Raw genomic sequence first — 24,177 nt, forward strand, 5'->3', positions numbered from 1 at the left:
CAGAGGATTCCAGTCGACCCCAGAGACCCAGGCTTTGATGCGAGATCCATCCTCGTTCAAGGTTTGGTTGACAGGAACAGAGCTCATCGAGAAGGCCACAACAGAGATGCGCCTGCCAGCAGCAGAGTACGTGCTTCAGGGCCAGAGTGTTTCAGTCGAGCCATTAGAGCCGCAGTGATACCTCCCAATTTCAGGTTAGCGACTGGAATCGGCAAGTTCACCGGTGAATCTAGGCCTGACACCTGGCTCGAAGATTACCGAGTGGCTGTACAGATTGGCGGTGGCAATGACGAGGTGGCCATGAAGCATTTGCCTCTCATATTAGAGGGCTCGGCCAGAGCATGGCTAAATCAGTTGGCACCCAGTAGCATTTACACTTGGGAGGACCTCTCCCGAGTGTTTATCACAACCTTTGAAGGAACATGCAAGCGACCTGCAGGCCTAACTGAGCTGCGGTCTTGCGTGCAGAAGCTGAATGAAACTCTGAGGGAATACATCCAGAGGTGGATCACGCTGCATCACTCGGTTGAGAACGTGCCGGACCATCAAGCGGTTTGTGCCTTCAAGGAAGGTGTTAAATACAGAGAGTTGAATCTGAAGTTCGGTCGAACTGGAGAGATGTCTCTGAATCGGATGATGGAGATTGCCACCAAGTATGCTAACGGAGAAGACGAAGATCGACTCCGGAGTGGCAAGCAGAAAGCAGTCGCCCAGGAAACTGGAGGCAATTCCAGTCGGAAGCAGAAGCGGAAGGCCGAGCCAGCCGCTCCTGGGGAGGCCCTGGCTGTAGCCCAAGGAAACTTCAAGGGAAAACCCAAGGGCACCTGGAAGCCCAAAAAAGTCAAGGATCAAGACGGAAATGATGTTTTGGATCTGCCATGTCACATCCACACCAAGAAGGATGAAGAGGGTAATTTTATTTACCCGAAGCATACCACTCGACAGTGCCGACTCCTGATCCAGCAGTTCCAAGGAAAGCAGTCCAAGGATAAGGAAAAAGAGTCGGACAGGGTCGAGGACAGGGAAGACAGCGACGATGGATACCCCCAAGTCAATTCCACCCTGGTGATTTTTGCCGATGTCGAAAGCAAAAGTCGACTGAAAGTCATTAACCGAGAGGTGAACATGGTTGCCCCGGCAACACCCAGTTACCTGAAGTGGTCACAGACTGCCATCACATTCGACCAGTCTGATCACCCGATGCACATTGCCACCCCTGGGAGGCAAGCTTTGGTGGTCGACCCAATTGTTGAAGGCACTCGACTGACTAAAGTCCTGATGGATGGAGGCAGTGGCCTGAACATACTGTATGCTGAAACATTGAAAGGAATGGGCATTCCGATGTCCAGACTCAGCACCAGTAACATGAGTTTCCATGGAGTCATTCCTGGGAAGAAAGCCCAATCACTCGGCCAGATCGCTCTTGATGTGGTTTTCGGTGATTCAAAGAATTACTGCAAGGAAAAGTTGACATTCGAGGTCGTGGACTTCCAAAGTGCTTATCATGCCATTTTGGGCAGGCCAGCTTACGCACGCTTCATGGCCCGGCCATGTTATGTGTACCTCAAACTGAAGATGCCTGGCCCCAAAGGTGTGATCACTGTCACAGGCAATCGGAAGAAGGCGGAAGAGTGCTTTCAGAAGGGCTCAAAGATTGCAGATGCTCAGATGGCAGTGGTCGAGCTGCAAGAGTACCAAAAGACTGCCAACCCAAGCGAGTTGCTATGAGCCAAGAAGCCTGCTTCAGAATCAGCTTTTCAGTCGTCCGGTGAAACAAAGACAGTCGACATTCACCCGACCGACCCCGATGCTGCCCCGACTCACATCTCAACGACGCTTGACTCCAAATAGGAGGAAGCGCTCATCCAGCTCCTCCGTGAGAACTGGGACATCTTCGCATGGAAACCCTCCGACATGCCTGGAGTTCCCAGGGGGCTGGCTGAGCACCGTCTACGGGTCGACCCAAAATTCAAGCCTATGAAGGAACATCTTCGACGGTCCGCCGTCCAGAAGAAGCAAGCCATTGGCGAGGAGGTGGCTCGGCTCTTAGCAGCGGAGTTCATCCGAGAAATTTACCACTCCGAGTGGCTCGCCAATGTCGTCATGGTCCCCAAGAAGGACAAGTCTCTTTGCATGTGCATTGATTTCAAACATATCAATCGGGCCTGCCCAAAAGATCATTTTCCTCTCCCTCGCATCGACCAAATAGTCGACTCGACTGCGGGGTGCGAGAGATTGTCTTTTCTAGATGCTTATTCCGGGTACCATCAGATCCGTCTGTATGGACCCGACGAAATCAAAACATCTTTCATCACCCCATTCGGATGCTTCTGTTATGTCACTATGCCGTTCGGCCTCAAGAACGCCGGAGCCACGTTCATGAGAATGATTCAGAAGTGTTTACTCACTCAAATCAGTCGGAATGTGGAGGCATACATGGATGATATTGTGGTCAAGTCACGCAAAGGTTCCGACCTGCGAGCTGACCTTGCCGAAACCTTTGCCAACCTCAGGAGGTATGATATCAAGCTCAATCCATCAAAGTGCACATTCGGAGTTCCAGGCGGAAAGTTACTCGGTTTTCTCGTTTCCGAACGAGGGATCGACGCCAATCCTGAGAAAATTGGCACCATACTCCGGATGAAGCGCCCTGTACGCGTGCACGATGTCCAAAAGCTTACAGGCTGCTTGGCCGCTTTAAGTCGATTCATTTCTCGTCTCGGTGAAAAGGCGTTGCCTCTCTACCGACTGATGAAGAAGTCTGACAAGTTCGAGTGGACTCCAGAAGCTGACGCAGCGTTTGCAGAACTCAAAGCTCTGCTCTCCACCCAGCCGGTGCTTGCTGCCCCAATCAGCAAAGAGCCTCTGCTGCTGTACATTGCGGCCACGGGACAAGTTGTCAGTGCAGTACTTACTGTCGAGCGGGAAGAAGAAGGAAAGGCCTTCAGAGTTCAGTGCCCAGTCTATTATCTGTCCGAAGTTTTGACCCCTTCAAAACAAAGATACCCTCACTACCAGAAGCTTGTATATGGGATTTACATGACCACGAAGAAGGTTGCACATTACTTCTCTGACCACTCCATTACAGTCGTCAGCGACGCCCCACTGTCAGAGATACTGCATAACAGAGATGCAACTGGTCGAGTGGCCAAGTGGGCGATTGAACTCCTTCCCTTAGATATCAGGTTTGAAGCAAAGAAGGCTATTAAGTCCCAGGCAATCGCAGATTTCGTCGTCGAGTGGATTGAACAGCAGCTTCCGACTCAAGTTCACTCGGAGCACTGGACCATGTTCTTCGATGGATCTAAGATGCTGAATGGTTCCGGTGCTGGGGTAGTTCTAGTCTCCCCCCGAGGAGAAAAGCTCAGATACGTCCTCCAGATTCACTTCGATTCCTCCAACAATGAAGCAGAGTATGAAGCACTTCTGTATGGGTTGCGCATGGCCATTTCACTCGGCGTCCGTCACCTCATGGTCTACGGCGACTCAGATTTGGTGGTTAATCAGGTAATGAAGGAGTGGGATGTCAGAAGCCCGGCTATGACTGGTTATTGCAACGTAGTAAGAAAGCTAGAAAAGAAATTCGAGGGGTTAGAGCTTCATCACATCCCCCGACTCAAAAATCAAGCAGCCGATGATCTAGCAAAGATAGGCTCCAAGAGAGAAGCCATTCCCAGCAATGTGTTTTTGGAGCACATCCGCTCGCCGTCAGTCCAGGAGGATCCTTTCACAGAAGAAGCCCCACAACCGAAAAGTGCCACAGATCCGACTGAAGTCGAAGTTCCTGCTGTGGTCGACCTGATCATGGAAGTCTTGGCCATCACTCACGACTGGACGATACCATACATCGCGTATATCCTAAGGAAAGAGCTCCCAGAGGACGAGGAAGAGGCTCGACAGATCGTCCGCCGATCCAAGGCCTTCACAGTCATAAAGGGGCAGTTGTACAGAGAAAGCGCGACTGGAATCGGTCAGAAGTGCATAACTCCGGAAGAAGGTCAGATGATCCTTGATGAGATCCATTCGGGGACCTGCGGTCACCATGCGTCCTCCCGAACCATTGTGGCCAAAGCATACCGGGCGGGATTTTACTGGCCAAGAGCAAATGAGATGGCAAAGGAGATAGTTGACAAGTGTGAGGGGTGTCAGTTCTACTCCAACATGTCCCACAAGCCCGCATCAGCCCTGAAGACCATTCCACTCGTCTGGCCCTTCGCTGTCTGGGGACTGGACATGGTCGGTCCTCTGAGAACAGGACGGTTTCACCCATGTGCTTGTGGCAGTCGACAAGTTTACCAAGTGGATTGAAGCTAAACCCGTCAAGAACCTCGATGCTGGCACTGCTATTAGTTTCGTCAGAGGACTAACATTCAGATATGGAGTCCCTCACAGCATCATCACTGACAATGGGTCAAACTTCGATTCAGACCAGTTCAGAGCCTTTTGCGCCTCTCAAGGCACTCGTGTCGACTATGCGTCAGTCGCCCATCCCCAGTCGAATGGACAAGCTGAAAGAGCAAATGGTCTGATCCTCAAAGGACTAAAGCCTCGGCTAATGCGTGATCTCAAGCACGCAGCAGGTGCCTGGGTCGACGAACTTCCGTCAGTTCTGTGGGGATTAAGGACCACCCCTAACCGGTCGACTGGAAGAACCCCATTCTTTCTTGTTTATGGAGCCGAAGCCGTTCTGCCAAGTGATCTCCTTCACAACGCTCCCCGAGTCGAGCTTTACACCGAAGATGAAGCAGAACAGGCTCGGCAAGATGCAGTAGACCTCCTGCAAGAAGAAAGAGAGATGGCCATGATCAGGTCGACCATTTATCAGCAAGACTTGCGTCGATTCCATGCCCGACATGTGAAGAGTCGAGCCTTCCAAGAAGGAGATTTGGTCCTCCGAGTGGATCAACAGAAACCACACAAGCTTGCCCCTACTTGGGAAGGCCCCTTCATCATCACCAGAGTCCTCCACAACGGAGCGTATCACCTCTACAATGTTGATCGCCAGATTGACGAACCGCGAGCTTGGAATGCGGAACTACTCCGCCCCTTTTACACTTAAGTTCCTTCCCATAAAGATGTAATAAGAGAAACTTCCGCAGTTCATTTTTATCAAAGTCAAGAGTGTTCCAATGATTGCCGTCACTTCTCTTTACATACGAGAACCCCCAGTGGGTGACTTAGCCGCGAACCCGTTTCGCCTAAGTTCAAAAAAAAATCCTACCGAGTGGAGAGCAAACCTCCCACTCGGGGGCTTAGCTGCAGTCCAGCACTCGCCTAAGTTCTCCTACGCAGAGAATTAGCTGCAGTCAGCACTCGCCTAAGTTTGAAAAATCCTACTGAGTGGAGAGCAAACCTCCCACTCGGAGGCTTAGCTGCAGTCCAGCACTCGCCTAAGTTCTCTTACGAAGAGACTTAGCTGCAGTCAGCACTCGCCTAAGTTTGAAAAATCCTACCGAGTGGAGAGCAAACCTCCCACTCGGGGGCTTAGCTGCAGTCCAGTACTCGCCTAAGTTCTCTTACGAAGAGACTTAGCTGCAGTCAGCACTCGCCTAAGTTTGAAAAATCCTACCGAGTGGAGAGCAAACCTCCCACTCGGAGGCTTAGCTGCAGTCCAGCACTCGCCTAAGCTCTCCTACAAAGAGACTTAGCTGCGGTCAGCACTCGCCTAAGTTTGAAAAATCCTACCGAGTGGAGAGCAAACCTCCCGCTCGGAGGCTTAGCTGCAGTCCAGTACTCGCCTAAGCTCTCCTACGACGAGACTTAGCTGCGGTCAGCACTCGCCTAAGTTTGAAAAATCCTACCGAGTGGAGAGCAAACCTCCCACTCGGGGGCTTAGCTGCAGTCCAGTACTCGCCTAAGCTCTCCTACGAAGAGACTTAGCTGCGGTCAGCGCTCGCCTAAGTTTGAAAAATCCTACCGAGTGGAGAGCAAACCTCCCACTCGGGGGCTTAGCTGCAGTCCAGTACTCGCCTAAGCTCACCTACGAAGAGACTTAGCTGCGGTCAGCACTCGCCTAAGTTTAAAATCCTACCGAGCGAGAGCAAACCTCCCACTCGGAGACTTAGCTGCGGTCAGCACTCGCCTAAGTTTAAAATCCTACTGAGCGAGAGCAAACCTCCCGCTCGGAGACTTAGCTGCAGTCAGCACTCGCCTAAGTTTAAAATCCTACCGAGCGAGAGAAAACCTCCCGCTCGGAGACTTAGCTGCAGCCCAACGCTCGCCTAAGTGTGAAAACATTTCTCATGTCCCAAGGACGACGAGGGGCAGGTCGACTGCCACCTTCTCCTTCGGAGCTGCACCACAGACACAAAGTTACTTCGAGTGAAGATCAAATCCCACTCGACGGGTCATCCACAAAGAGATTCAACGACGAATCAAGTTCAAATAAAGCCTAAAATATCCGAGAGACCTCAAATCGAAGTACTCGAGCCCACAGCTCGGCAGAGTTTAACTGTTACACTTCCACTCGGCATTCCGAGGCAAATTCAAGGCAGAGTCTAACGGATTACAAAATACACTCGGCATCCCGAGGCAAGTTTTTTCATTCCTCAGGAGGAGGAGGACTGGCAGGGGCGACAAACTCATCCAAGTCGATCCCATCTACGATGCGGGTAGCAGCAGCAATAAATGTCTCCATGAAGTCCTTGAAGTTGTGCTTCCTCATGTTGGCAACTTGGATGGCAGCCAGCTTCTCCTCCCGCGCCTCCTTGCAATGGACGCGGACCAGAGACAGAGCCACGTCGGCACCACACCGGGCTGAAGACTTCTTCCACTCTTGCACTCGGTCAGGGATTCCGTTGAGTCGAGTCATCAGAGACTCGAGATCGTTCTGGAGCGTGGACTCTGGCCAAAGCGTCGGGTCGATCCGCGTCATGGCGACCTTCAGTCGAGCCAAATAATCCACGACACCGTCAACGCGGGATTCCAGTCGGAGCAGGTTCATGGCAGCTTCGTCTTGCACCGGAGAGTTGATTGGATCCAAACCTGTTTCGATCCGCCCGGTCTCCTCTTCGAAGTTCTGGCAAAGTTCTGCATGCACGGCCCAAGGATAAGTCAAATTTCATAAAACTGAGTCGACACAAAAAGAACCAGTCGGAACTGATTGTGCACCTTCGAGCTTGATGTACAGCTTCTTGGCAAAGCTCCTCAAGTAGCTCTCCAGGTCGTCTCTCCTGCGAGCGACGCTTTCCATCTTCTCGCTTAGGGTGAGGTGCTCCTTCTTCCAACACGAACACTCCCTGTTGGCTTCCTTCAGAGCGGTCTTCAACTTGGTATTCTCCCCTTCTAATTGGTCGACCGAAGCCAGCTTCTGCGCGGCCAGAGAGGTCTTGTCATCAGCCTCCTTGCGAGCAGCAGCCAAGTCCTGATCCTTCTTCGCCAGAGCTTCTTTCAGTTTTTCTGCAAAAAATGACGATTGAGTCGGAGAAAGCGAAAAGATACTCAAGCCTAAAAACCAACCAGTCGACAAAGGTGTCTTACCTGCGGCGCCGTCTCTGACATTCTGCAGCTCTGTCCTGGCCAGCTCCAGATCAAGGTTCATTTGAATTTGCTGCTTCTCCAAGTCAGCCAAGCGGGTTCCAAGATCACAAGACTTCTGAAGTCAAAGAGGAGGAGTTACAATTTCAGTAAAAAGGAAAAAGCAACAAAGGCAGTAAATACTAAGACTACGGTCGACTGCCAGCAGTCCACCATAGTCTCGGGGACTACACCCAGTGGGTGCACTTAGCGTGCCCCTACCGGTTCCTATCCCACTCGACCGATCCCTGAAGTCGAGTCCAAGACAAGCTGCTTCCGAGCAGTTAAGAGACAATAACAGAGTTTCTAAGACTACAGCCGAAGCAAAACATTCGACAGTAGTCTCGGGGGCTACACCCAGTGGGTGCACTCAGCGTGCCCCCACAGTAAAAAAAAGAGAGAAAAGACGTCGACTGCCCGCAGTCGACGAGGTTCCATTCGGCACGACCCGATCAGACAGAGCGAAGAAACTCAACTATGACTCAATTTAAAAAAGACTACAGTCGACTGCCAGCAGTCGACCATAGTCTCGGGGACTACACCCAGTCGGTGCACTTAGCGTGCCCCCACTCGTCCAAGAATTGGCAAACACACCCACTGGGTGTACAAACTTAAAGACCTTCGGAAAAGAGATTCTTCAAAGGACATATCAAAACAGACCAAGTGTTGAAGTCGACTGACCTGGACATTGCTCTGAAGAGCCGAGCTTGCGTCATAAGCCGCCTGGCAAGCCTCCCGAGCCACTCTCACCTGTTCCATCATGACTCCAGCCTGGCGTACAGCCTCCTTCGCAGCAGCCGCTTGGTCCTCAGGGACGGGGTATGCAGCGAAAAGCGAAGACGGATCCACAGTCGACGCTGAAGGCGGCACACTCGTCAAAGGAACGGCGAAAGTCACGGAAGCCTGAGTGGGTTCGCCATCATCCCGAACTGCAGCCTCAGGCGCGGGAGTGGAGTGCGGAGCCTTGCCAGCCAACACCTTCTTCTTCCTCTTCACCCTCAGTGGTGTGTTGTCATCGTCGTCCGGGAGGTCGATAACATGAGGAGGAGCTGCAAGGAAAACATTCAATCGACCAACACTTCAGTCGACTCGTAAGCAGGACGGCAGTGATCGTACCAGGGTTGGAGGTGACAGCGTCCTCCATCTCTTGGTCGTCGTTCCTGGCGGAGACCTCAGAAGTTGCACCACTGCAAATCTCGAAAGTTAGTCAGTTGGCCCAGTGAATCGACCAAGGATCCGTCCACAGTCGACAAAGGAAAGCAATTGTTGTTGTTACCCCGAAATGGTGGGAACAGCTATCTTCATTTTGGGCAAGGCCTTGGGCGGCTTAGATGGCGCCGTTCGTGGGTACTTGGGGGCCTTCCCGGTCGGCAAAGGAGAAGAAGTCCGAGGGCGTTTCGACGACTGCCCAACAGGAGCGGCCGCCTTGCCACGTTCCTGCGCTGGATCGTGGGCAAGCTTGGACCGTCCCTCCGGGCGGGAGGGTTCAGCCTCCTCCTCCTCCTCACTGGAGAAGATGTCGTCGCCCTCCTCTCCCTCACCATCGGACTCCCACTCGACCTGGTCGTCCCCGCTCTCGCCTCCTCTCCCCTCACCTTCCTCGGTCGGCCCTTGTGCCCCGTTGGGCGTCGAGTACATCTCAGTGGTAGCCTGGAAGACAACGGACAGGACGAAAGTTAGTCGACTCACACAAAGAAGACTAATACAGAAGGCCAGATATCCGACACAAAGACATACCTGATCCACTTCATATGAGTTGTCGAGTGGAATCACCCTTCTGGCTCCTCGGGGGTTGTCTTTGTTCCCCGTGATGCTTGACAGCCACCCCTCCAGCATCTCATCGGTGACCTCCTCCGGGTGGATCCGAGTGGTGTCGTCAAGGCCAGAATACAGCCACATCGGATGGTCTCGCGCCTGGACCGGTTGGATGCGCCTCTGGAGAAAGACCTCTAACAGGTCCATCCCAGTCACCCCCTCACGGACAAGTTCAACCACTCGACCCGCCAATACCTTGACTTGGGCACTTTCCTCCGGCGTGACCTTCAGAGAGATAGGCTTCTCGGCTCGGTCGAGTGAAAAAGGAGGAAGACCGGTCGACTGCCCGGGGGTCGCCTGGTCCTGGCAGTAGAACCAGGTCGATTGCCAGCCGCGGACCGACTCCGGGAAGGTGATAGAGGGGAAACAGCTCTTCCCCCTCGTCTGGATCGCCAGACCCCCGCACAACTGGATGACTTGCGTCTTCTCGTCACTCGACTTGGCCTTCTTCACCGACTGGGAGCGGCAAGTAAAGATATGCTTGAAAAGCCCCCAATGCGGACGGCAACCCAGGAAGGCCTCGCACATGGAAATGAACGCGGCAAGGTAGACTATGGAATTGGGGGTAAAGTGATGGAGCTGCGCTCCGAAGAAATTCAAGAAGCTCCGGAAGAATGGATGGGGAGGTAGAGAAAACCCTCGGTCGATGTGGGTGGCGAGGAGCACGCACTCACCGTCGCGGGGTTGCGGCTCAATCTCCCTCCCCGGGAGACGCGCGGCCTCGTGGGGAATGGCTCCTCCCTCGACCATGTCGTCGAGATCTTCCTGCCGGAGCACCGATGGCATCCAATCACCCTGAATCCAACCCTTGGGCAGGGTGGTCCGGGAGGAAGATCCACCTCGCGAAGACTTCTTTCCTTTCCCCGCCGCCACCGCCTTCTTCGCGCGCTCCAAAGCAGTGGTCTTGCCCTTCACCATCGTCGCCGGCGAGGTCTCGCACGGGCTAACGGCGCTAGGGTACGGCCGAGGATCGTAGGAGAGCTGGCGAAGGGAGAGTGGAAGAAAGAAAGAAGGAAGAAGAAGAGAAGCGCGCGGCTTGGAAACCCCGAGCCGGCAGCTTATAAGGGGCTGCTCCCGAGTGACTGACCGGTAGGTCCAGGCAGCCCAATCAAATCCCGCAACAGACGCGCGCGCAGTACGTGGCGAAAAAGGAGACGCGAGGATCGAGGAGTTTCCGCTTTTTCACTTCCGATTACTGTGGCTACCCCCGTCCCGCGCGCTTCCCAAAATCCAAATCCCGTGAGATCCGCGGGCCGCAGAACCGCTTGCCAAAAACAGAGTATCCCGCTCGTACCAACACTCGGTGTGTCGCAAGCAAGGATATTCACTCGACGAAGGGCCTGGAATGGATCAAGGCGACTAAAAAAGGTTGGCAACGTCATCCATGACGATTGTCCCGAAACGAGGCGCTCACATAGCCCGAAGAACCAGTCAGAAAGATCTCCAACTCTTTCCCCACTCTAACCTCGATCCATTCGGGGGCTAATGATGAAGACATGTACCTAGGGTAGGGACATGGACCTGACCGAAGAGTCCTACTCTAGGACATCCCTAGGAGAAATCACCTTTCAATCGACTTGAAGGCATCCCACTCGACAGGTTCAAGACACTCGACCAAGAAGCTATCACTCGACCAAGAAGCCAACCACTCGACTGACTGGAGATCTACAGTCACTCCGTAGGCAAACGGTCAGCTGTTAAGTAGTCTTCATGGTCATTACAGCACTTTATTAGAGGCGTTACCAGTAACGCCCCATCTTAAAAGTACTTTAAAACCCCGCATTACTGAGGGCAGGAGGGGGTCGGCGAACTCTATATAAGCCACCCCCTCCTCAGTAGGAAGGGTTCGCACCCCTGTAATCCATACACGCATAATCCAGTCGACCGCCTCCGGGCTCCGAGACGTAGGGCTATTACTTCCTCCGAGAAGGGCCTGAACTCGTAAACCTCGCGTGTAACAACTTCCCAATAGCTAGGATCTAGCCTCTCCATACTCACCCCCCTACATCACTGTCAGAGTTAGAACCACGACAGACTCTAAAATATGTCTACATACACATCCGTATGTGGTAGTGATGGGGAACGTAGAGGAATTTTAAAATTTTCTACGCATCACCAAGATCAATGTATGGAGTCATCTAGCAACGAGGGAGAGGGGAGTGCATCTACATACCCTTGTAGATCGCGAGCGGAAGCGTTTAAGAGAACGGGGTTGATGGAGTCGTACTCGTCGTGATCCAAATCACCGATGACCTAGCGCCGAACGGACGGCACCTCCGCGTTCAACACACGTACGGTTGGGAAGACGTCTCCTCCAACTTGATCCAGCAAGGGGGAAGGAGAGGTTGATGGAGATCCAGCAGCACGACGGCGTGGTGGTGGAAGCAACAGTGATCTCGGCAGGGCTTCGCCAAGCTCAGCGAGAGGGAGAGGTGTCACGGGAGGGAGAGGGAGGCGCCAGGGGCTAGGGTGCGGCTGCCCTCCCTCCCCCCACTATATATAGGACCCCTAGGGGGGCGCCGGCCCTAGGAGATGGGATCTCCAAGGGGGGGCGGCGGCCAAGGGGGTGGCTTGCCCCCCAAGCCAAGTGGGGCGCCCCCACCCCTAGGGTTTCCAACCCTAGGCGCATGGGGAGGCCCATGGGGGGGGTGCACCAGCCCACTAGGGGCTGGTTCCCCTCCCACTTCAGCCCATGGGGCCCTCCGGGATAGGTGGCCCCACCCAGCGGACCCCCGGGACCCTTCCAGTGGTCCCGGTACAATACCGATTTCCCCCGAAACTTTCCCGATGGCCGGAACTTGACTTCCTATATATAAATCTTCACCTACGAACCATTCCGGAACTCCTCGTGACGTCCGGGATCTCATACAGGACTCCAAACAACTTCCGGGTTACCGTATACTAATATCTCAACAACCCTAGCGTCACCGAACCTTAAGTGTGTAGACCCTACGGGTTCGGGAGATACGCAGACATGACCGAGACGACTCTCCGGTCAATAACCAATAGCAGGATCTGGATACGCATGTTGGCTCCCACATGCTCCTCGATGATCTCATTGGATGAACCACGATGTCGAGGATTCAATCAATCCCGTATACAATTCCCTTTGTCAATCGATACGTTACTTGCCCAAGACTCGATTGTCGGTATCCCAATACCTCGTTCAATCTCGTTATCGGCAAGTCACTTTACTCGTACCGTAATGCATGATCCTGTGATCAATCACTTGGTCACATTGAGCTCATTATGATGATGCATTACCGAGTGGGCCCAGAGATACCTCTCCGTCATACGGAGTGACAAATCCCAGTCTCGATTCGTGCCAACCCAACAGACACTTTCGGAGGTACCCGTAGTGCACCTTTATAGTCACCCAGTTACGTTGTGACGTTTGGCACACCCAAAGCACTCCTACGATATCCGGGAGTTGCACAATCTCATGGTCTAAGGAAATGATACTTGACATTCAGAAAAGCTATAGCAAACGAACTACACGATCTTTGAGCTATGCTTAGGATTGGGTCTTGTCCATGACATCATTCTCCTAATGATGTGATCCCGTTATCAATGACATCTAATGTCCATAGTCAGGAAACCATGACTATCTTTTGATCAACGAGCTAGTCAACTGGAGGCTCACTAGGGACGTGTTGTGGTCTATGTATTCACACATGTATTATGATTTCCGGATAACACAATTATAGCATGAACAATAGACAATTATCATGAACAAGGAAATATAATAATAACCATTTTATTATTGCCTCTAGGGCATATGTCCAACAGGTAGTCCATTTGAAATCTGAAAAAGACAAATATTTAGGAACGGATGGAGTATAAGAGTAGACATGGAGATATATCTCCAGCATGGTCTACAACAAAAATGTGCAGGACTGGTTAGCGCCGGATGCTCGCAACGCGTTGACATGAGTTCGAATTCTGTCTTTAACTTTAGATTTTTATATTATATATTACTTATTTAATATATACTTCTTTCGCTACTGTACTGATAGTGGAACCCACAGAGTACTTAGAATACAAGATTAAGTATGGACTTGTTTCTTTTTAACTTTCTGTACGAAGTTGTAGCCACCCTGCAAGTCACGTGTACACTGTACGTGCAATTAACTTTCTATAGAGGGACAATCATACACGCAATTAACTCAAATGGATTGGATGTCACTCTATTATTTCCAGCATAAGAGCATCTCCAACGACAGCCGGCAAATTTCCTCCCGCTTCCTTCTACGGAGGACGACATCAAACGCCAGCGGCATACATTTTCGCAACTCTAACCAACTAGATGAAATTCGTGCAAACACGGACTGATTTCATATAAGCATGAAGGATTTCATATAAAAAAGTCGGATCTTCATATAAACATGATGGATTTCATTACACTTACATGAACTAAGCGGTGCCAATCCGGCTCTCTTGGTATAATTAATACTCCCTCCGTCTGGAAATACTTGTCCTAGAAATGGATGTATCTAGACTTATTTTAGTTATAGATACATACAATTTATCCATTCTTAGAACAAAAATTTCCCGCCAGCAGGAGAGGGAGTACATAATCTAAATGGCCGCCCGCGGATCCCTTTGTCTTCCTCATGTCCGACAGACACTTTGCGGGGTCAACGAAGGTCCTCGGGAGAGACGAAGAAGCAAAGAAACCACCTGAATGCGTAGTCGTCGCCTCGGCGGTGGCCTTCATGGGAACCAAGTCGCGGCGGCCTCCCGTGTTCTACTTCTCCTTGATGATGGCGGCGGACACGGAGAAGCTGGCCACCGACTCGTCGCTCTCCATGCACCCGGCTTCTATCTCTGCCTGCATGGCGCTGCCGCAGGCATAGGAGGCGCGCCCACAGACACGGGAGGCGCGGCACCGCAAACACTGGTGGCGCGGTACGACGCGGCAGCGATGACGCCCGTACCGGTGTGCTCGCTGTCGTGCCGGCGTGGAGCAACTCGCCACTCCTCATCGAGCTGAACTGGAGCGGTGAGTTGCTGAACCATGCGCCTGCTTGGGGTGGCAATTGGCTCCGTCAGGCCAAGCGAGGTTGGTGAAGCACCGAGCGGCCTCGTCCGTATCCGGAGGGCTTGGCAAGCCACCCAGCCGGGTAATATGCCGGAGAACGGCTCCTCGGAAGCCATCGGAAGAGTGGAGAAAATGGTGAAGGAGGAGATGGGGGAGCGGCGGAGGGGTGCGATTCTTTCCCGCTGTCTGGCTGGCCTCGTGTAAATAGAGGGCGGACGGTAGGAGCTTGGCCGGCGTCTGGCCTCATTTAAACTGAGGGCGAACGGGAGGAGCTCGGCCGGTGTTGCGTTTAATTCCGACCTACTCATGAACGGACGTGTGGCCGGAGTAGGTTTCTTGGTTTGCATGCGGGTTTAATGGAGGGGTTTGATGGAGGCGAGGAGGTGTGTTCAGCCGGGCGTGCAGCGGGTGGCGAAGTACTATTCGATTTGACAGCGGGCGGCGCAGTTCCCGATACGGCTTTAATGCAGACGAGGGAGGAAGTAGCGGTTCCCGAAATGTTGAACGGCCAATGCATCCTCCTTCAATTAATGCATGAGGGAAGTAATGGGAGGAGGACTGGGAAAATAGGCTGCACGATGTGAATGCAACGCAGTTTGCCCTCATATAAAGGCGCCCCTCCATTCCAATGCATCTACTACATCGTACGCACCTAAGCATTTGCCTAAGCACCTACACTAAGCGCAAAAGAGCTCACTCCAGACCCATGGCGGCGACGTGTGCGAGCGGCCAGCGGCTGTGCCAGATGGTCCATGACGTCGGCCTGCGGCATGGCGCCGAGGATCGTCTCCAGATGGTGTTGGAGACTGGACGGTGGATGGCCGCCGTCGATGCCAACTACGACTCTCAGTTGGACCAGATGATCGTTGCCACCACCAACAAGTTCACTATCCTCAAGAATCTCACGGACGACATTGCCGTACTCCTCTAGCTCGTGCGCCCAGGCTCCTCATTGCCTGCCACCCTAATCGTCCTCCATGGCCGGAACCTCTTACACTGGTGGCCCTGCGACTGCCCGCCGACGCCATGAAGAATGTCCACCTAGAGGTCGCGCTCGCCACGAGGTGCCTCGCCCTGCAAGAATTCGTCGACCTACACATTCACGTGTACGAGCAAATCGTGTACATAGGTATCTACAAGGCCAGTGAGGACGCTACGACGTTGGCCTTCCTCAACCGGCTGGAAGCCTTGGATACCTTTGCTGAGAAGCACCTCGACCTCGCCACAAAAGCCGCTGCTCCTTAGCCGCCGGTCGGTGGCCCAGCGCACTAAGTTGAGGAGGAGGAGGTCGTACATTGATGGATGCATCTTTCTTCTTGCCTTCTGTAACCACCATTGCGATCGCACCATTATCGTGGCCTTAATTCTTATTGTGCTATTGCATTCTCGTTCCAGTCAATACCAACATGTGTGATCCCTTTGCTTAATTATATGCATCACTGTAACTAGTACTCCATCTGTCAATTTATAAGTTGTGCTTACCTTTTCCATCAACTTTGTGCAACGCGCGGGCATCTTGCTAGAAACACTAGAACATGTCGGACCGCGTGTGACCAAACCGACGATGCGCCAACCTAGCTACTACGTACCCTTCTTATCTGGCGGAAATAGCCCTGCCCTAGCGTTTCCAATCATTATTTCTATCTATCGATCGTGCCAAGGAGCAGAACCAAAATGTTACAATTTATACATGTTTCTCTACTCCTACTCCTATAAAACACTCAGTTGGTGATGGTGGTGTGCCTGCCATCCGTCATTTCGGACCATTAGATCTGCATTTAACGGTTGTGAGGTAAGTTGTGGCATTTTTGCAACAATAGCCCACTTCTCTGCTCCAATTTGCAGAAAACCCCTTATTATCTTGAAAGCAACCACATCCCTCCCTCACCTCATCAAAACAACCTAAGAAATATATACTCCTATAAAAGACTCAGTTGGTGATGGTGGTGTGTCTGCCATCCGTCGTTTGTGACCATTAGATCTGCATCTAACGGCTGTGAGGTAAGTTGTGGCATTTTTGCAACAATAGCCCACTTATCTACTCCAATTTGCAGAAAACCCCTTATTATCTTGAAAGCAACCACATCCCTCCCTCACCTCATCAAAACAGCCTGAGAAATATATTTTGAGTGAAAAGTACTCCCTCCGTTCCTAAATATTTGTCTTTCTAGAGATTTCAATAAGTGACTACATACGGAGCAAAATGAGTGAATCTACACTTCAAAATATGTCTATATAATCCGTATGTGATAGTCCATTTGAAATCTCTAAAAAGACAAATATTTAGGAACGGAGGGAGTAATATATTAGGAGTATATCAAAACAAGAGTGATTTCTTTCAAGTTTGTGAACAAATACTACTATTCTACTACTTTGGATCCGTCGCAACGCACAGGTACATTGCTAGTAAAAGGAAAAGGCCTGCCACGTTCGCGTCGCACTCCCCCCACACACGCCCGGGAATCGGGAGTACTCCATGGCCCGTCCGGCACGACACATAGCTTAGGGAAGGTGTGTTGCCTAGCATCTTCACTTTCATGTGGGACCGCCGTTGAGCAAACCGACTATTGGCAAACCGCACCCCGCCCGCTGTCGGGTTGGAAAACAGAAACGAGGGGAAGATCTAGCTGTAGCACGGAAGCCAAGAAATTTGGTGTCAGATGGGGCTCGTTGATAGAGTAGGAGCATTCCGTACTACTCTACTCCTACTAGTAACAAGTTTGTAGTACTATACAACTAGTACTACCACCATACAACTAGTAGGCACGTGCACAGCACAGCATCGCAGGAACAAAAAATGGGAAGATCTTGTTTTGGGTGATTTATCTTTTTTTCAGTCAACGTAGTACTCCCTCCATTCCATAATGTAGTGCCTATAGATTTTTTGAGAAGTCAAACTTTACAAACTTTGACCAAGTTTGTAGAGAAAATATGTATATTTACAATACCAAAAATATATAATGTGAAACTACATCTTATGATGAATCTAGTGATATATGTTTTGCACTCTAGATGTAAATATTTTTCTCCACAAACTTGGTCAAAGTTTGTGAGGTTTGACTTTTTAAAAAATCTATAGGCACTACATTATGGAACGGAGGGAGTATGAATAATATGATGTGGGGGGCACCCATCAAGCTTATGTGGCTTGGTTGCATGGCTACGAAAGGTTAGAGAAAAATAAATAGATAATGTGTTTAGAGTGCACTTCACTAAACAGATATACTTTGGATCCATTGCAACGGGCCGGCACATCTATATCTATACCCCCTATATAGTGTGTGAATAACTTTGAAAGTTGGTCGTTGGATGAAGCCAATCCGGCGATACAAAGATGGCAAATCCGAGCACTACTGGCTGTTCGATATCATCTACATTCCACCAGATTCTGCCACATGTAGAATCTAGAAGACTCCATGGTTGAACTTCATTCATGACTAACTTTGCCACAACTAAGCTTAGGCAAAGTGTGTCTGCCACAAAAAATGTGGCTAACAAAATGGCCACCACAAGTGTGGCAAGATTTGGTAAGAAGTTGAGTCTATGACATGTGGACCATGTAGCTAGAAAAGTGTGGCAAGCCACAAGTGTAGCAATGAACCAAACACATGCCTGGTGTGTTTGGTAGGGTGTATGAAGGGTGCATGATCCCAAGAATTCCCTTCTCGACCCACTTTTGGGTGTTTGGTAGAGTGTATGGAGGGTGCATGAGTCCACACTAGATTGGCACAAATACACTAGAAGCATGCATGAAGAGAGCATACATGAAGAGGGGCGTTGAGTTGAGCATGCATGCAGAGGGAACAACTATGCTGAGACGAGAACGCAACCAAACACACTTGTGGCACGCCTAAGCTTAGGCGTGGCAACCTTAGGCTGCAAACAAAACCATAACTTTGAAAGTTGGTCGTTGGATGAAGCCAATCCGACGGTACAAAGATGGCAAATCCGAGCACTATTGGCCGTTGGATATCATCTACATTCCACCAGATTTTGCCACATGTAGAATCTAGAAGACTCCACATGTAGAAGCATAATGCACAAACCACCAAAATCTCATGTGTGCAATGCACGTGTACCTTACTAGTAGTTGGTAGTAGTAAGAAAAAAATTCTGGGTTTTGGATGAGCTCGTACTGCGGGAGCACCACAAGGCCTGTTGCAGGAGTTACATTTCCCTCTTGGGGCCCATGGGATCAAACTTCAGTGGCTTAGTGCCCGGCCTATGAGTCAATGACATGCAGACCTTAAATGCGGCTGGCCCAAGTGTCATTCTCATGGTGGTGGTGTTGTTCGCGACTCACTCGTTCGAGATGAACCGGTCAGTGGTGGCGTGGCCATGGCGAGGGTGCCACAGCTGGGCGTTACGAGGCGTAGATGGCCAGACCGGCGGGTACTACCTGTAGTACATAAGTACTCCGGCTGAGGATTGATGCCCGGGACGAAATGTGTCACATTCGCTGGATGAAAATTCGATGGTGCAGGAGTATGGATCAGAGCACAGCAGCGGAGCAGGCAAACCTCGTCCAATCGGGTGTGGCTGTGGTAGAAAGTTGATGGTCGCCGCAGCTCAGCTCGCCCGCATGTCATGCACACAAAGGTAGAGGAGCGGTGGGGGCGAGAGGGATGAGGCGCACGTCGGGGGAATGAGGATCCCCTGACATGAACAATCCTACCATTCTATCATTGACATGTGGGACCCGCAAGTGTGGGTCCCACTAGTCAGCGAAGGAAAGGCAGGGTAAGGAAGTGATAGCCACGTCAGAGGATCCATGTCCATGTCGGGGGACGTCGTGCTTACAGGTAGGTTTGGAGCGGCATCGTGGGAATTGCGTGTGGGTGTGGCAGTGGTAGAAACCAGAAACGTGATGGTCGACGTGGTTCAACTTCCATGGACAAGCTGTCATGTCTGCTGACACATGTATATCAAAACTAGAGTGTTTATATTTCCAGCACGTGAACAAGTATTATTCTACTACTTTGGATCCATTGCAACGCACGGGCCAGCACATTGGTAGTAGTAGTGTCTATCTCTATCTCTAGAGGCCTTCCCTCGTTCATCCTTTTCTCTCACAAGATAAACTACTCATACAAATGCATCTTGATGTTCCGTGGTGACAAACCAGGGGACTTGTTTCGTATGGGACACATCCTACGATATACTCCCTCTCTCCCAGTTTATTTGTTTTGAATATTTTCGTTTTATAAGTTTCAAATTCAAATTTAGAGGGGCAGTGGGGCCGAGAGGGGTGAGCCGCAGGTCGGGGGACGTGTGGTGCCATGGGTTCGTGCGGCGTCGTGGGAATCGCGTGTGGTTGTGGTAGAAACTTGATGCTTGCCGCATTTAAGGTGGCCCACATGCCATGCACACAAAGGTAGAGGGGCGGTGCGGCCGAGAGGGGTGAGGTGCACGTCGGGGGATGTGGTGCCATGGGTTGGAGCGGCATCGTGGGAATCGCGAGTGGCAGTGGATGAAACATGATGGTCGTCGTAGTTGAACTTCCATGGACAAGATATCATGTCTACGGACACATGCATTGCATACCGATCACTGGAAGGAGTAGTAGAGAAATCTAGGCGGATAAATAGTTCCTTATAGTCAAGCAGACCCACGCTACTACTTGTTCCAAAGACATGCACACCATCGAAATAGCCCATCTATATCATTATACATAGAGAGGGAATATTTTTTTACAAGAGAGGAAATAGTTCATCCATACATAATGCCCTGCTGCTGGTGCAGCATCTTCTTCTTGTTGTTGTTGTTCTCATTTTCTATGGGAGGCGGCTTCGCAACAAGCCCTCTGGACCTTGCAGCTATCTCGAAACTCACACGGGCATCGAGGGCAGCATATTTTATCCGCTCGTACGTCAAGGGATAATTCTCCCATCCAGATGACCTTAATGCCAGCGTCTCGTCATCCTTCTGAAGATTTGTTCCGAGCACAAAATTTGCTACGTCGAATAGGGATGGTGTTGGTTTATCACAATCTTCTACTGGAATTTTTATTCTGGTTTGTAGGTCAGCGATGCTTTTCAAATCAAGGTTGTACGGCTCCAACTTCTGTTTGTCCCCTGCGATGGCTGCCCCATAGAAGTATATGTCCTCCCGAGACAAGAAATCGTGAAGCTCACCTAGTATGGAGGGCGCGTGTATGATGTGGTACACCAAAACATCATCTTCGAGGCACAGTTGAAGGACAGCGATGTGTTGGATCTTCCCAGTGGCACGCTCCGTGTACTCTGCGTCGAGACCGATGACATTCATCTCCACCTTTTCGAGGGAGTTGGATACATTATTGATCCACTTCCGAACAACCCTTGAGTGGTCGGTGACTGTGGCAACTATGCTCAACGAGCCTTCGGCGAGGACATGTTGGACGCTAAAAACCTGCATCTCGATCTCTTTTGCCATTTGGAACCGCTAGACCAAAGGGCTATGGTTTGGAGAATTAGGATTAGATGGCTAGTCTAACTGAAGAAGATGATTATTCATAGGGGCTCTGGAATTACTCCAGGAGGATGTGAAGAGGTTAAAATAATGTGAATGCAGTGTGGTTTGGATGCAAATGAAGATCAAGGAGTAGTGAAAAGCCGAGGAAAACCGGTTCCCGATGGAGAAGTAAATGGGAGAAGTTATGCGCATGCATGAGGAGAGCTGCGGTGGTTTGATTGCTGCATGCAATGGATTGGACGGGCTCTTCGGTTGCCTTCTCTCTCCCACACGCACAGAATGGCCCACTCGTATGCTGCAGTTTATTGGTTGGAGTCTGGTTGCAGCGGCTCATGCATACGCTAATTAATGCTGTGAATGCAGGGCATGGAGGGAAATGGGCGCATGCAAAAGGGTATATACGTAGACTAATTAGATAAATACTGAAAAAAGTTATGCGCAGATAAAAGAGGACTGGAGGGAGTACTACTCATGTTCCTACTACAGTTAAGGAATATGTGGTTATCCTCAAAAAAGAAAAGTCCTTCTTCGTGCTTCCGCATGGACGAGAATTTGGTTCTGCTCGCAATATGGATGGTAGCTGGAGGATGAAGTGAACCCAGAGGCATGCTAGCACGGGAGTGTACTCATGTTCCTACTACTCCTACTACTACTAGTAGTAGTACAACTGTGGTACACTTGATGGTAAAAATACTATTATTCATCTGGTCCTCACAGTGAAGTGACAAGACCCTGTGCCCGAGGTGACACCAGTCCAGGCGGCGTGTCCGGGTTACCAAAGCCAGCCTCACCTTGTGCACTGTGCAGCCACTGTCACCGCCGCTGTATAGCATGCCTCGCCTCGTCTCCCTCTCCCCTAGCACCACTCCATCTCCATCTCCGTCTTGCCAGAGATCCTGAGGTCACTCTTCATTATCTCACCGTGCCCCCGCATACCCTCGCCTCGCTCGCCTCCCCTAGTACCACTATTCCCTTGCTAGCCGCTCCAGCACCAACAGCCTTCTCCCCCGTAAATCAAGCCCCCCAAAACCCCACCTTCCAAACTCCACCATGGCCTAACGCAAACCGCGTAGGATCCTTATGAGCCGCGATTGGAGCAATCTCCCCAGTGGCGTCCTCGACCTCTGTTGTTCGTGTATGGATATGTTGAGCACCCTGCGGCTGGCTACATGCTCGAGGGGCATGCACACGGCCATCATCGAAGCGAGGCCAAAGCTTTTCAAGACACCCTGCTTGCTGCTATATGGTCTTGTGAGATTGGCTCACCATGATACGGAGGCGTACATGATGCCCCTCGACTTCAATCCGATCTCCATTAGCCGAAACTTCTTTGCAGGTATGTAGTGGGTCACCGTACATCATTTCCCTCGACTCCCATCCGATCGCCATCGCCCGAAACTTCTTGGCAGGTATGTACTGGGTCGGCATGAACTCCCACTGGATGGCTGCCTTCAGAGAAGACGGTAAAAAGTTGGTGCTCATGAACTTCCATACCTCCCATGAGATTATCCTTCCTCTGTTGGATTATATAGAGTTTTACCATCGCGGGCCTAGTCATCTAGATTACCACGTCAGTTGGACGGACCTTGTTTTGCAGAAGATTGTAATCTGCCAAGTGCCCACACGACATGCGAATTACGCAGACTTCAAGCTAATTGCCTTGTTCGACCGCGGACCCGCCTATCTTTACGCCGGTGCCTTCTTTAACTGGAGACAACTCAGCTCGCAGTGGATCATCGTCAAAGCTGATACACACTTCTGTGATGCTATTGAACACAATGGCATCATCTACGCAATCGACAAAGCAGATGGCACCACGTATTGCTGGGACGACACGTGTAAGTTGTTTCCGTCGCATGTTAATGATGACGCCATGACACTGTTTGAACTTTTTGTGATGATTGGCATATCCCTGTTTGAGCAGAATTTGAGTAGAACTATGGCAATGTATTAGAGACGCCGGAAATCATCTATATTTGGAATGAGTTAATTCATGCGATTGTGATCATATCATTACAGCAAATTTTTACCCCTGAATAATCAAACGGTTAGGAATATATGGATATTCTCCTTATTTTACAGTAATCTATATACTACTACTAAATATGAGTGTGTATCAATGGCCATGTTGGTTTCCTCATTTTCATGATGTAGAAACATGCACCACACTGTTGGTTTCATCTAACCATACATTAGGGAAGTAAATGTGCATATGGAGAACTCTATATTTGGAAGCAGTGAAATCCTGTAATGCTTACCATGTGTACATACCTATATTCGCCCTTCAGCAATCAATGGCTAGAATAATATCCTCACAAAAAAATTGCCCACAGAACATGAGTATATAACAATGCATGGTTTGTTAGTTACCTTGAAGAATTTGTTTGTGAGGACAGAACATGATTCCATAACATGCATGACATGGTAGTTTCCTGTGAAGAATCGATTGCGAGATAACATGAGTATAACCATGCAAGGCACTTCTATATTTTCGAACCCAGTATACATTTCCCTATATTTTCCTCCCAGTTCCAACAGGGACATATCAATGTTGTTTCTTGCATTACCCTACTCATACTCTGAACAATGCTGGTCTTACATTAACAATGTCTGTCCTTTTTGATATGATGTAGTGCCCCTACAGTTACTGCCCTTTGTAATCACACCTCCTTTGCCAAAAACGGGGAAGCACAACTGGTTCCTCACTCGATCAGACGACGGCAAAAGACTGATGATCATTCGGACACATGAGCCGGAAAAGTTATATTGCAAAAACCCCACTGTATACAAGCACCGTGAAATACGTGAGTATCCGGACAGTGGCTGTTACGTCTATGAGCAGGATACCAGCTTGTTGGGGCCTTTAGGATTTTTTAGTTGGAGGCGGGTAAACAGCCTTGGTTCACACTCTCTGTTTCTCGGACTCAATTATCCGATTAACCAGGAGATCACCGTTGGCAAGGACCTTGATGGCAGAGAGGCTCTGTTTGCTATGGAAAACTATGTCTACAACGGCGAGCCTTAGGAGTTCGGGAGCAAACTCCCCTGATTGTCAACGATACAGCATGCAGCCAAAAGAAGGTGAGAATGACAAAGGCATGCGGATTAACTTTCATCCTTGGATGTCTCAATTACGACAGGCAATGATGTGGTTCAAGCCTTCAGGTTGATAGGTAATTGGGCTGTTGCGTCGAAAGGGTGGAGTACTGGTGTCTCCGGATCATTGGTCGCTGAAGCGGGGCTGCAAATTATGATGGTGTTGGATCATTTCTTCGAATGACTTTGTTGTCTTTGCTGCTTTTTCTGGATGGGTAGTTCTTTCTTTTGTTATGCATATTCCTTGTCATTTGGTC

The sequence above is a fragment of the Triticum urartu genome, chromosome 7A, assembly GCF_056163025.1.
Source record: "Triticum urartu cultivar PI428250 chromosome 7A, HENAU_Tu73, whole genome shotgun sequence".
Classification (NCBI taxonomy): Eukaryota; Viridiplantae; Streptophyta; class Magnoliopsida; order Poales; family Poaceae; genus Triticum; species Triticum urartu.